General features: G+C 38.4%; 1 long non-coding RNA gene across 1 annotated transcript in view; it reads right to left on the bottom strand.

The window, feature by feature from the left end:
- LOC119088713 overlaps window positions 1–12,057 on the bottom strand; it is a 168,500-nt gene that overhangs the window by 38,897 nt on the left and 117,546 nt on the right. The window lies entirely within an intron of this gene.

Here is a 12,057-nt window from a genome sequence, read left to right on the forward strand (position 1 = left end):
CTCTATGATAAAGACGCAATATTGATTTTTAAATGATGCTTAGTTTTGGGGCATATATTGCTGTGGAATACTTTGTCTCTTAGAGCTATTCACAAATGGAATCAAGATAACCTTTTATGGATTGAAATGCTTCTGAACAGTACATTATTTATAACACCAAATAAATCACCAGTATGTGAAGAAATCATTGATTATATAACTTTGCCCCCATTAATTTGAACTTGAGTATTTCAGTTTTCAACAACATAGCATAATATCCAAAAACATGATAGCCTAGAAATGTCAACTCAAATTTAAAACTAAAAAAAAAAAAATTCTTTGTTTCTGATAAACAGCTGCAAACAAAAATACCACACATTTTTTTAAAAGAATTCATTTTAATGGTGATGGTTTTAATATTGGCTTTTCCATGAACTCAGAAAAATCTAATTGGAAAAGTATGAACACTATGAGCTATCACACATGGCTTGAAAAGATAAGTTTTAGACTGCTTTTAAGCATCTGCTCTTAATCCAACCAAAAATTAGGAAGGTTAGGAAGCTAAAAGCATCTTTACCTCCAAAATGACTCACTAGATTCATGTTCTGCTTCTTAGACAGTGTGTGTGACCTATTTGTAGAATGTGATTGCAGCCAAGGGTCACAGTTATCATCTTCATCAGCATCAATGCCAAGGTGAGCACAGCATGATTGAATCCTGGGATTTTTCAAGGGGTTGAGTCTAACAAGTAAGAGTACAAATGTCAAATATGTTTTCAAAAGTTGAAAGATCGGCTGACACTGGGTCCTGCTTCCTGGCTTCTGAAACACTGCTATCAACATCATCAGTAACACGAATTTCTAGTGTTGGGCATACTCATATATTAAGAGAACAAAAAAATGGCACCAATGGTGAAAAAATGTTGGAAATTATTTTTAAAGGAGAGCTTGAGAGCCAGAGTTGGAGTTAAAATCGTATTAAGTCCTAAAAAAAAAAAAAAGTGCTAGTCACATCAGGTGATGTGATGGCCACTTCTAATTATTGAATCAACTAAAATCCAAGTAGCTGGATACATTTGTGAAGTAGTTTCTTGATTGGATCATTTGGGGTCAGAAGACCCACCCTAAATCTGGGCCACAGTTTCTAGTGACACCCTACATTAAAGGATATGGAAAAAGGAAGTGTTTGCTTTTGTCTGCTTGTCCTCACTCTCCTGGCAAGTTCATGCAGCCTGCTTCTGAGCATCCCTGAGGTTAGAACCTCCTTTCTCCAGAAGCCAGTGTAGTAGTCTGAGACTGTCTGAGACATCCAGCCTCATGGACTAAACAACGACTGGATTCTTGGCCTTTCTGTTGGGAGACAGCCAGTGTCAAATTAGCTGAACCACATCCTGTAAAACACTGTGATAAATTATACACACACATACACACACACACACACACACACACACACACACACACACACACACTCATTCTATCAGTTCCTCTAGAGAAATTTGACTAATACAGGTAGATTAAAATATTTATTCTTCCAACCATGTTTTTGTGGTAAGGACATTATTAGGATTGTGACACAGAATCAAATACTAAATGTAACTGATAGAAATATAACTCTATTATACATGTCAGTAATTCTCAGACCTTGTGGTAACATGTTCTATCAAAGGATCTTTGAAAAAATATGTCTGTCACGTGAAGACAGAATTTGAATAGTTAAGCATGCTAAGCATGAGTACTTTTTGAAGTTCTCAGTGTAATTGAAGCACACAGTCAAGGCTGAAAATCCTCTGCTAATACAAGGCTATCTACATGATGTGAATTAAGACAGTAAAAAGTCCACCTGTTTTAGACACAAAATAGCCAATAATCCTAGAGGAGTTCCTGTAGCAGCCAAAACAAATATTTTTTGTCCACCAGCCTATCAACAGATGATCTATCTCAGGCTGTTTGCAGCTAATTCATAGTCCAAGAAGGGGGTTGAAAAACAATGATAAGTGGATATAACTTCCTGATAAAGACTTAGGATCGCATTGATATTTCCTGCAGGAAATATCTAAGCTAATTTCAGCATAAGAATTCACTTAAAAGCCACTGGGAAAAAAGCAGGGTTTAAGGACTTGCACTTTTACTTTGCAAAATAGCCTTGCTGTTCAAAATAATTCAATATCTGAGATTTCAAAAAAAAAGTAGGGAACAAGATGAAGAGCTAGGTCAAGCGGAAGTTTTATCACAAGAATACAACTCATCTAAAGGTTTGGGAAGCGAGAAATATCGCTTAGATAAGAGGCCAATCATGGAGAAGAGTGTCTAGAATTAAATAATATCTCAAGAGAGATACAGGAAGCAGTAGCAGAAGAGGAAAAAATAGGAAAATGTAGGGACTTGGAGCCAATGGGGGCAATGGTTCCGTAAGTGGGGAGTGTTCACCTGTTCAAACACTAATGAGAAATCAAGGAGGCTGAGGACAGAAGAGTGTCCACTGTGTCTGGCTAAATGGCTATCACCACAACTGGTGGCAATTTTTTGTATCTATTTTATGTAATTTGTGTTCCATATCTCTTTTGTGTTCTATCAGTAGATTACAGATATCATGCAGCATTTGATGGTGAAATAAACTGCAAGTCCGCACTTGAATATATTTTATAACTTGCAGTTATAATGTTCCTTTTAACAAGAGCTAAAGCTTAGTTTGGGGGAATGGGCATTGGAGTACAAATCAGAGAAAAATAATGAACTAGAAAAAGAATAATACATTTAATCTTAAATTTTAACTGGCTGTTTTGAAAAACAAATGGGCAGCAGAGTTGCAGTCATATCTTGACTCAAATGCTTAATAATAAGATATGCTTTAGATATTTCCATTTCTTTGCATCGTGTCTATAAATCACAACATGTGTTTGAGAAAACTGTAATTGGAGATATCTTAGAAAGCATAGGCTCTGTGACTATTGATAATTGTTCTAAATACTATATATATAGCACTTATATGATATTCTGGATAGCAAAGTGTGGAAAAAAATCACTGGCTGCCAGGTATCCAAGAGAGGGAAAGGATTGAATGGGTGATGCACATAGCATTGTTTGGATAGCAACATTTATATATATGATACTGTTGTGGCAGAAATATGCATTTGTCAAAATCCATAGAATTGACAGTGAACTTGTACATAAATGAAACCTTAAAACTAATCATTTAGAAGTTCCAGGGAGTCCAAGAGGAAGCACAGACTATGACAAAAAAAAAAAAAACATACACATATTATAAACATATGAAACAACCTCACTGGTGGAGAGTGTAGGTCAAAAGCCTGACCTAAACATTTAAAAATGAGTGTAGTTTGCAAGACAAAGAACAAAGACCTTTCATAAGTACTGCACTCTAACTGGTTATGCTGTCTTTTCTCAGAAGGATACAGGGCTAAATGTTCACAATTCTGATGCTAACACACATCGGTACGGGAATCAAACAATAAGTGGGTCATGAGTGGTAGGAATGAGTCTTGTGTGTTGAGAGTGAGAGTTCACAGGAGAGCAAGAGGGGAGTCTTTTGTGACCCATCTGATAATTGATGAAAATATGGATATCAGTATCCTAGTGATTAGATTGATATAGATGAATGTGGACATGGATATAAACATATGTACATATACATGTAATTTTGTACATGTAAGCATAAATATGGAGTGGTATGGCTACATGCATTTCTTTTCCCTCTCATTTGAGAAGATCTGAGAGGAACAAATCCTAACAATAACGAATTCATCTAGCACCAATATTGTGATTTCCTCCACAGTATGTAGCTGAGAAGTCTATACCAGAACTGTTTGGGATTTTAGAGCAGTTTCTGGATTTGCGGAATATTTGTATTGACTTAGGCAGCAGCACACTCCTAATCCAAAACTCTGTATGCAAAAAAAAAAAAAAAAATCAGACTTCAGAGAACTCTGTATTTCAGATTGTCAGGTATTTTAGAATGTTCAACCTGTGTCAGTATTTAGTGAAATAAACTGTGGTGGTATTGTGTTCCCCAAAATATTGTGTACTCTAATAAATTTATCTGGGGTCAGAGAACAGACAGCCACTAGACACAAAGGCTAGAAAATGGTGGCACTCACATCTTTAATCCTAGCATTCCAGAGATAGAAATCCCTCTGGATCTCTGTGAGTTCAAGGCCACATTGGAAATAGTCAAGCATGGTGACTCACGCCTTTAATCCCAGAGAGTGGTGGTAGAAAGCAGAAAGATATATAAGGCGTGAGGACCAGAAACTGGAAGATTTGGCTGGTTAAGCATTCAGGCTTTGGAGCAACACAGTTCAGCTGGGACCCATTCGGATGAGGACTCAGAGGCCTCCAGTCTGAGGAGACAAGACCAGCTGAGGATCCGGTGAGGTGAGATAGCTGTGGCTTGTTCTGTCTCTCTGATCTACCAGCATGGACCCCAATAACTCGCCTCAGGTTTGATTTTATTAATAAGAACTTTTAAGATTCCTGCTACAATAAACAGTTGTGTAAGGACACAGACTTCTAGAACTGAGGAAAATATAGAAGACACGACTTTAGCACACTATAGTGTCAAAAATAAGAAAGTGCTTAGAAAAGGAAAAGAAGAAACTCTCTATTGGTAAATATAAATTAAGAGCCATAGAATCCAACTGAGAGTACTTTCTGTACTAACCCCTCAAACCGTCTATAATACTAAAATTACTCTAAAACTCTATTATGTGTTTTATAGAATCATGTGGGGTAAGATCAATGTGTATGTCATTTGCATGATGATGTAGCAAGATAAACCATTTGAAAAGAGAAAATGCTTATTTGTAATACAGTTGGCAATGGCAATTACGTCACTCTCCATGACATTTGAAAATTATAATCTTTCTGGTGTTTGTCACAACTATAAAGGGTGAAAGAAAGACGGGCCCCGCAAGTTGGTATTTTTTCGAAGAGGAAAACAATAATAAAGTGCACTGCATCTTTTCAATAAAATGCACCTGACTTCACAAAACATACCATGTGACTGAACATGTGGTCTCTGTGAGGCACCTACAATGAGTTTTTCCGTAGGGAGAAGAGTCCTTCTCTCCTTAATGAGAGGTGCTTCAGATGGAGCACCGTCCTTATCCGGCCTCTGCCGCAGTCATGCACTTTTCCTAGACGCGAGTTCCACTTCTTGAATACACTCAATTGTAGCTTCCCAAACCCAAAAACAGAAATTAGCAGCTTTCATCAAGCTGAGCGTGTGTACATCATACACAGACCTATTGTTACATGAAAGAAAAAGGTCATTAAATGTACTACTGGGGTTTTGTGACTGAAATTAACGTGTCTGCTTGTAGAAGGCTCAATGTCAAAGTTCCAAAAGCCCAGCCACCTCTTGACAACCTGCAAAGTTACGGCTTAAGGACCTTTCTCCCCGAGGAAAGCCACATGATGTTTCTTCTCCATTAGCTCATTGTAGGTAAGGAGCTAAGTGCCTGAAGTCATGCTGGCACCCAGCTCTGGTTTTGAGGGTAAAGCGGCATTAGGTTCACATGCAGACTGAACCTTGCCTCCAGTGGGACTCACAAAGGGCTCCCCTGCCTGTCTCTTCCTCCTACGTTTGCACAGGGGGAGACAAGATCTTCACTAACTCTATCATTTTCTTATAATGTTGCCTACATACAAGCCCTGGCAAGTTATTGTACCCCACTGGTATTTGAGTTGCCTTTTGATACCTGATTCTTGTAAACTTGTTTTACAATCTTGAGACTTAAAACACTAGACAACAAGAATATGCTCGAAGTACATTCTAAGTATGAAAAAGTCATGATCAAAGTACATTCTAAGTATGAAAAAGTCATGATGCGACTCATTATTTTATACAATTAAAATATACTAATAAATTACTTAACTTTAGACAAGTAGATTCATGGCATATTCCAGATATTCATAGAGCAAAATACATTTTACAATGTGTCTCCCCTCTCAAATTCTTTTAGAGCTAGTAGACCACATTACCCTGTAAAATGATTTACATGTCACTTTATATCATCCTTAGCCTTCTTACAGTTGGTAAATGAATACCTGTTGTGAGCCGCTATTGGCTGAACTTCCTTTAAAGTATGCATTTCCCTGTAGATTAAATATATGTGAAGTCGTTTGCTGTGCTATTGACTGAATATGTGCTACATCGTTTGTTCTACTCAGTAGCTTCATGGTGTATTCAGTGGATCTCCCAGTTTAACAGTAAGCAAATTAAACCTTAAAAGATGGGGTGATGGAACCCAACACTGCACCACAATTGAAACCTTCATGGAGAGCTGCAGTTGGAGCTGTTAGAGTCAACACCACACGGTCTGAAGTCACAAGATTCCGAAAGCTGAAAAATGTGGTAGCCCAGGATGTATGCTATAAGCCTTTCGCTCCTAATTAAATGCGCTATTTCTTTGTATTATACAGAATAACAACCACAGCAGTATTTGAGTACTGTAACTTCCCTCCATCAGAACTCTCATGCCACAGGAGAGAGCTCTTACAGTTGTGTTGAAGTATAATTTGAACTCATCACTACCATGTTTTATGTAGTCGACAAGCCTGTGGACCAAGTCTTATGTTTAATGCCTTCACGAAACATATAGCATAAAACTGTAAATATGTTGATAAATATCTTTTAATCGTATTAATTTTCTACGTTAAATTTTTAAATATTTAATTTTATATATTAAAATGTTACTCTGTAAAGAGTAAATTTCACACAACTGATAAAAAAAAAAAGCTTGTGGCACAAAGAAAAAAATACTTAAAAAAAAAAAAAAAAAACCTCACCTAGGGACTGAAAGGCTGCCTAGCAGTCAAGACCACTAGTTGCAGGATCCACTGGCGTCATAGGTGCCTCACAACCATCTCTAACGTAAGTTCCCAAGGATCTGATGTCCTTTTCTGGTCTCCACAGGCACACACATGGTACACAGACATACATTAAGGCAAAACACTCATGCTCATAAAATAAATTTTAATTTAAAATTAAAAAAAAAAAACTACCCAAATCCCTAACTCTAGGTATAGTGGCACAAGCCTGTGGCCCAAACTACTTAAGAGTCTAAGGTTGGAAGATCACTTGAGCCCAGAAGTTCAAGACCTGGAAACATAACTAGATCCTATAGCAAAACAGCAATGATAATAGTAATACAAACACACACACACAAGAAATACTACCCAAGGTGATATTTTAATAGGCAATAACATCAAAATGACTTTTTATTTGCTTGTATTAAACTAAAATGACAATTCTGTTCATTATAAATCTCCAAGTGGCCATCTCCAATTTTTCAAAAAATATAGGATGTACTCCATAAACTGATCACTTTTAGTTAACTTTGTAAATGAACCCTTCACATTCAACACCATTCAAAGATTCCATTGGTATCTGCTACCACACCTGCTCATAGCTGTTCTACCTGGGGCCCAGCATGTCCAAGATGGGGTTTTTTTAGGCACCAAGAAAATTATGGTCTCATCCACCTTTCCCCTTTTTTATACTAATTTCTACAATTCAAAGAAAAAAACAGTTTCTGTAATTTTGTGGAAATAATTAATGTTCAAGTATCCCCTAAAAGATGTGCAGTTATTTACATCCACAAATAGATATAAATATGAAACAACAACTTTCTCCAACCCCTTGAAGAAAAAATTTCAAAAGAAAACTATGCAGTTAGAAGCATTGGAAGGGATGGGAAATGTCCCTGAGGAGAAACCCAAGTCTCTCTAACAGGTTTGCCTAGCATTGGGCCCTAAATTTCGATGATACCCTAAATACTAGTATCAGAAGTTCCACTTCCTTGGTTTCATTTTTGTCAAGCAGGTATGAAATTACAGGACATCCTGCCAACCTCCGGGTTCCAAAACACTTTGTATTCACTTAGGCACATGTCAGATGCCACAATCAGTAATGGCAAAGCCCATTTCTTCGTCATGATGAATGTTACCATGGTCTACTCTGTTCCTCCCCCATAATGTAGCTCCTCAGTCTCTGGGCTTCCCATAACACAGGAAGAGTGCAATTACGTGTGTTTTCTGAATGACTCATTTTCTGATGGTAATGATCACTATTTAAGCTAATTAAGAAGATTCTTTTGATGTCTTATTTCACTCACAATTAGTGTCAGGCTATATACTTTTTAAAATAAACTCCCAGCAAGTGGTGTGAGAAGAAGAAATGGTTTCACTATTCTCTGTGTCTATCTAGTTTCGGGGAATTGCTCATCACCTGTTACTCCACTCTTAATAAGCAACTAAAATGATGGGTGCCTAGAGATGCTGAGTTTATCGGAGCTACGTCTGAACGCGGAGTTCTGAATCCTGGTCTGGGAGGAACCTAATATGACAAAAAACCAAGGTAATAGAATGTTCTCTCTCCTTTTTATCTGTTCAGTTTCTGTAGATGAAATTCTAAATGGTCTTATTAAATAAGAAACATAGAGCCAAATACCAAGTTAAAAGCCCAAGAGATCAGAGCACTAGTGAATAGCCTTTAGCTTACCAATCACTGCCATCCTTCCCCTGAGAGAAAGACCTTCTCTGTGTGGCCTGTCTTTTTATTGCCTTTCTGTTCTACCTTCTCATTGGCTCTAAAACCAACCACATGATTTCCTTGTCACTGCCTGTCTATACAGACCTCCAGGTCTCTGTGGTTGGTACTTGGATTAAAGGCATGTGTCACTAACCTGGCTGTGTCCTTGAACACACAGACTCTGCCTGCCATATGATCGGATTAAGGGCGTGTGCCACCAATGCCAGACTTCTGCTAAATGGCTTGCTTTTAGCTCTAATCCTCAGGCAACTTCATTATTAACATACAAATAAAATCACATTTCAGCACAAATAAAATATCACCATACGTTTCCAGTAAGTCTCCATTAAAATCCACACTCAATTTCCAAATTTCAGAAATATGCCCCAGATAAAGTTAGCATATATCTCCACTACAGAGGTCAAGAAAGGAAAGAAAAAAGAAAAAGGTAAAACTAGATGTGGTACAAGACTAGATTTTATACTAGAAACACATGAAATTCTTCTATTTGAAAGCAGGAAGCACAGGATGACCCAGGGGAAGGTGTGTGGGTTTTCTGGGCTCTCTAAATGAATGCCTCTATCTTAGTTGGGGTTTCTATTACTCTGACAAAACACCATGACCAAAAAACAAATTGTCAAGGAAAGGGTTTATTTGGTTTACACTTCCAGATTATACTCCATCATTGGAGGAAGTCAGAACAGGAACTCAAGCAGGGCTGGAACCTGGAGGCAGGAGCTGATGCATAGGCCATGGAGGAACATTGCTTACTGGATTGCTTCCATGGCTAGCTCAACCTGTTTTCTTATAGAACCTAGGACCACCAGCTCAGGGATGACACCACCACCATGGGTTGGGCCCTCCTCCATTGATCACTAAAAGAGGATCTCATGGAGACATTTCCTCAGCTGAGGCTCCTTCCTCTCTGATGACTCTAGCTTGTGTCAAGTTGACACAAAACCAGCTGGAATGTTGACATTTATCTCATCAAAGGACTACTGTTCTGCTACTTAAAGCAGGAAAGCTCAGAGCATTGAATTTTTACTGGTATTTTTTAATTATTTCTATTATTTTTGAGATTATAATATAATGACACAAATTGCTCCTTCCCTTTCCTCCTTCCAAGCCCTCTCATAGAACCCTCCTTGCTTTCACATCCATGGCTTCTTCTTTTATTAATAGTTGTTACATAAGTATATGTATGTATGTATGTATGTATGTATGTATATCTGTGTGTGTATGTGTGTATTCTTTTTTATTTTTATTTTTTTATTTTTTTTATTTTTGGTTTTTCGAGACAGGGTTTCTCTGTGTATCTTTGTGCCTTTCCTGGAACTTGATCTGTAGACCAGGCTAGCCTCAAACTCACAGAGATCCTCCTGCCTCTGCCTCCTGAGTGCTGGGATTAAAGGTGTGTGCCACTACCGCCCGGAGTATGTGTGTATTCTTTTTTATTTTGTTTGTTTTTTGTTTTTTGTTTTTTGGGGTTTTTTTGTTTTGTTTTGTTTTGTTTTGTTTTGTTTTTTTCGAGACAGGGTTTCTCTGTGTAGCTTTGCGCCTTTTTCCTGGAACTCACTTGGTAGTCTACGCTGGCCTCAAACTCACAGAGATCCACCTGGCTCTGCCTCCCGAGTGCTGGGATTAAAGGCGTGTGCCACCACAGCCCGGCTTATGTATTCTTAAATACATAAATACAACATGTTCAGTCTGTATAATGTTATCTGTAAGTATGTTTCAGGGTTGACCACTTGGTATTTGATAACCAATTAGTGTGCTCTTCACTGGGAAAGATTATTTCTCCTGATTTCAGTTTTCCTTGGTTTCCTGTATTGTGTAGGGTTGAGATCTCTTGAGCTTCGGTCTGCCACACAGCTGTGTTATGATGTCTATTGACATCATCATTGTTCATCTCATGTTTAGGCAGTCACGTTGGTGAGATTTTTATGGATGTAGCTTCTGACATTGCTTGGAGACAACAATCTCCCAGCACACTTCTTGATCCTCTGACTCTTAGATTCTTTCAACACCCTTTTCCTCAATGTTCCTTGAGCCTTAGGTTCTCACGTTCTTTATAGATGTATCCTTTGGGATTAGGTTACAAAACTTTCTACATTGATTGGTGTGGCTTTCTGTGGCAAAGAGAAGTTTCTTGGATAGGGGGCAAGACCACTCTTATCTGGGTTTATAAGGACAGATATTTATAATTTAGTTAGGGATTGTCCTGGTTTAGTAAAGTGGCCGTTGCAGGTTCTCCTCCAAGATCCAGGACTTCACTAGCCCTGGAGAGTTGGCTGGGTTTCCAGCAGGCATGGTTTTCCTCTTGTTGAGCAGGCATTAAGGCCAATTAGAGAGCTGCTGGTTACCATCAAAGTATGCTTACAGCTACTGCACCGTTAGAGTTATTGTGACATGGTGGCAATTGTGGTACATCAGCATCATAACTGGAAAGGATGGTGACTGCCTCCCTCCTTTAGAAGTTTTCATGGCACCCTCTGGTACCATGAAAGCCAGTCCTCAAGGAGGAGGCATTCAGGTCAGTTCCAGCTCAGGGATCTATGGGCGGGCCTTGTTTTTGAAGTGCATGGTGTCTTCATCTATAGGGACTTACCACTGAAGAGGTAATAGCAATAGCAATAGGCTGTATGTTTGGGGAGTCTCTTGGACAGCCCTGGACAAACCAAAAGAGGGCTTCTCGTGTCCTGTACTGGGTTTTTTGTTAGGTGGTCTTTGGTTCTTGGTCTTGGAGGGAACATTGTCAGCCAGATAAGAAAAGTTCATTAAAATCATATATATATTTAGACACAGACTTGCATGTCTTATAGGTTTCGTTAGGTAGATAGTTAATGACAGGATTCCTTATAAATTTTTCAGACATCCTTATTGCTATTTTACTGTCCTCTGCCCTTCTATAATTACCACTCTCCCCCTTCACAATTGAGCCCATTTGCCCCATCAGGTCACTTGTACCCCACTATTCCCTCTATTGCTTCCTCACACCCCAGACCCCAATAATCGTCTCTTTTTACTTTCTTGATTTCTTTAGTTACTCCATGCTATTTGGTCACATCTGAAGATTTTGAGCTAGGAACCTCAATGTAGAAAGAGCATACTAAATGTTTTTAGGTCCATGTTATTTTACTGTATATGGTCTCTTCTAGTTCCATCCATTCACCTGAAAAGTTCATGATCTCATTTTTCTTTATAGCTGAGTAATATTCTATCTTAGTGTAAGCATGCCATATCTTCATTATCATTTGTTGGTTGAAGGACATTTATGTTGTTTCTATTTCCTAGCTATTGGGATTAGAACAGCAATAAATTTGCCTGAGTAAGCATCTATCCAGTCCTTTGGGCATATGCCAAAGAGTGCTGTTGTATCTGGGTCAGTTGGCAGATTTATTTTTAGCTCTTTAAGAATTCTCCATACTGAGTCCATGAACTGTGGACTGGTGGCTATGGATCCCCCATGGGCCTGGACTAGGCCCTCTGGACACGGAAGACAGTTGTTTGGCTCGAACTGTTTAGGGA

This window comes from Peromyscus leucopus, chromosome 11, assembly GCF_004664715.2.
Source record: "Peromyscus leucopus breed LL Stock chromosome 11, UCI_PerLeu_2.1, whole genome shotgun sequence".
In the NCBI taxonomy this organism is placed as follows: domain Eukaryota; kingdom Metazoa; phylum Chordata; class Mammalia; order Rodentia; family Cricetidae; genus Peromyscus; species Peromyscus leucopus.